We start from the raw sequence: 2,401 nt of genomic DNA, 5'->3' as shown, positions 1-2,401 counted from the left end.
GTGGAAACAACGCTAACGCAAAAAGCCAAAGATGATATTTTTTGTAAATGCTTAGCCATCTGGATCTCCCATTTCCCTCACTTTCATTTCTGGCCAAGACCTGCGTATACCATAAATTCGGACAAAATACGTGATGAAGAGTAGGTGCGGTTGCCTAGTCAGGATGGCGATGCCAAAATCGTCGTACTATTTTTCGTACGCCGATCGCGTGTCCAAAGGGAGCTAGACACAGATTCTTCCGCTCCATCAGTATATAAGAGGCAGCACGGCCCCAAACGAGCAGTTCCGTTCAGCCAGTGCCAGTTACACTCCTCATCGGCGAGTTGCACCGAGTTCCGTGACAAGCCAAGCCGTGGTCATCAGGAAGCTATCGATCGACCACCCAGAATATCATAAGTGATTAACTCTCTCTTACGCTTGGACGTTAGCGTCTAAGTGATTCTTTAACTCCTCTTAGTTTGGACTAGAATCAGAACTGATCATTTTGTCAGAACGTGGTGTTATTGACATTCCACCTCTTTACGTGTTCAATTGTATAAACTGTGATTTGGATAAAAGTATGGATTTGAGTGAAACTGAAACCGATAATTATGTAGCCACCTTCGCCGAAACTGACAATTCAAAGCGTGCATTCCAACACTCGGCAACGGCCTTGCCGCAGTGGCTACACCGGTTCCCGTGAGATCACCGAAGTTAAGCGCTGTCGGGCGTGGTCGGCACTTGGATGGGTGACCATCCAGGCCGCTATGCGCTGTTGCCATTTTTCGAGATGCACTCAGCCTCGTGATACCAACTGACAAGCTACTCGACCGAATAGTAGCGGCTTCGGTCAAGAATACCATCATAACGACCGGGAGAGCGGTGTGCTGACACCACGCCCCTCCTATCCGTATCCTCCACTGATGATGACACGGCGGTCGGATGGGCCCGATAGGCCACTCGTGGCCTGAAGACCGAGTGCTATTCCAACACTCGGTGACTGCCGCCACGACATTTTCAAAAGAGACGCCCGATTTTACAAGAGTATATCTTTTACATGCATGTGCACACTGTCTTGGGGTACTTTCTACCATAATGTTTAGGACCAAAGTTTTCATTTACCTTTCATATACAGGGGGAGGACGAAAACATCAAAACGGAAAAACAAAACACATTGGCATCCTCATACGGTGTAGGAAAACCATTGGCATTGAAAACAGTTTCCAGTCGACTCGGAATGGTTCAAATGGTTCAGATGGCTCTGAGCAGTATGGGACTTAAGTTCTGAGGTCATTAGTCCCCTACAACTTAGAACTACCTAACTAACCTAGGACATCACACACATCCATGCCCGAGGCAGGATTCAAACCTGCGACCGTAGCGGTCGCGCGGTTCCAGACTGTAGCGCCTAGAACCGCTCGGCCACTCCGGCCGGCGACTCGGAATGCATAAATACAGGTAGTGTATGGTTTTTTAGGGCACCTTATACCATTCTTCTTGCAAAAAAGTGGTACTTTCAGTTAACGATGATGAGGGTGGATGGAGATCACGCACTTTCCTCTTCGAAGTAGACCACAAAGGCTCAATAATATTGAGATCTGGTGACTGGTGGCCACGGGAGATGCAACAATTCAACCTCGTGCTCCCAAAACCAGTGCTGGACGATGCGAGCTGTGTGAACGGGGGCCCTGTTGTCTTGGAATACAGAACCAACATAGGGGAACATACATTAAACCACGGGATGGATCTGATCAGCGAAAAGCGTCATATAATCCTGGGCACTAATACAATCCTGCAGCTTAACTGCTTAACTGAGAGGCTATCGCGATATGGCTGACCAGCTCATCACCGGAGCTCGCCATGATTCTCTCTCGGACCGTAAACTTGCCCAGAAATTGGAAACAGTGTGAAACAAGACTCATCCGACCTGATGACTTTCTTCCATTACTCAGTAACCAGGTTTTATGGGTTCAGTGCCACGTCTTCCTGTTACGGGCATTTGCATCACTGACTTGTGGTTTAGGAGTTCCAGATCGTCCTGCACTTCCCAACTTACGGAGCTTCTTTTGCGTTGGTTTCGAGCTTGAAGTGTTCGCGAGTGAGATATTTGGCTCTGCAGTGACTTTTGCTGCTGTTGTCCTCTTATTTTTCGGTACAATTCTCTTCAGTAGCCGTCTACCACGATCAATAATTTTTTTAAAAATTTGTGTTAAGGTCTTATGGGACCAAACTGCTGAGGTCATCGGTCCCTAAGCTTACGCACTACTTAATGTAGCTTAAACTAAATTACGCTATGCACAACACACGCACCCATGCCCGAGGGAGGACTCGAACCTCCGACGGGAGGAGCCGCGCGGACCGTGACAAGGCGCCTAACACCTCGCGGCTACCCCGCGCGGCCCCACGATCACTCAGCACGCAC

At 48.6% G+C, this 2,401-nt stretch overlaps 1 pseudogene; it reads left to right on the top strand.

Moving 5' to 3' along the window:
- The first annotated feature begins 642 nt into the window (after positions 1-642).
- LOC124790185 lies at positions 643-760 on the top strand (annotated as a pseudogene).
- The last annotated feature ends 1,641 nt before the right edge of the window (positions 761-2,401 follow it).

Source organism: Schistocerca piceifrons, chromosome 3 (assembly GCF_021461385.2).
Source record: "Schistocerca piceifrons isolate TAMUIC-IGC-003096 chromosome 3, iqSchPice1.1, whole genome shotgun sequence".
In the NCBI taxonomy this organism is placed as follows: Eukaryota; Metazoa; Arthropoda; class Insecta; order Orthoptera; family Acrididae; genus Schistocerca; species Schistocerca piceifrons.
The sequence above is the reverse complement of the archived record's forward strand: the minus strand, read 5'-3'. Positions and strand labels throughout refer to the sequence as shown.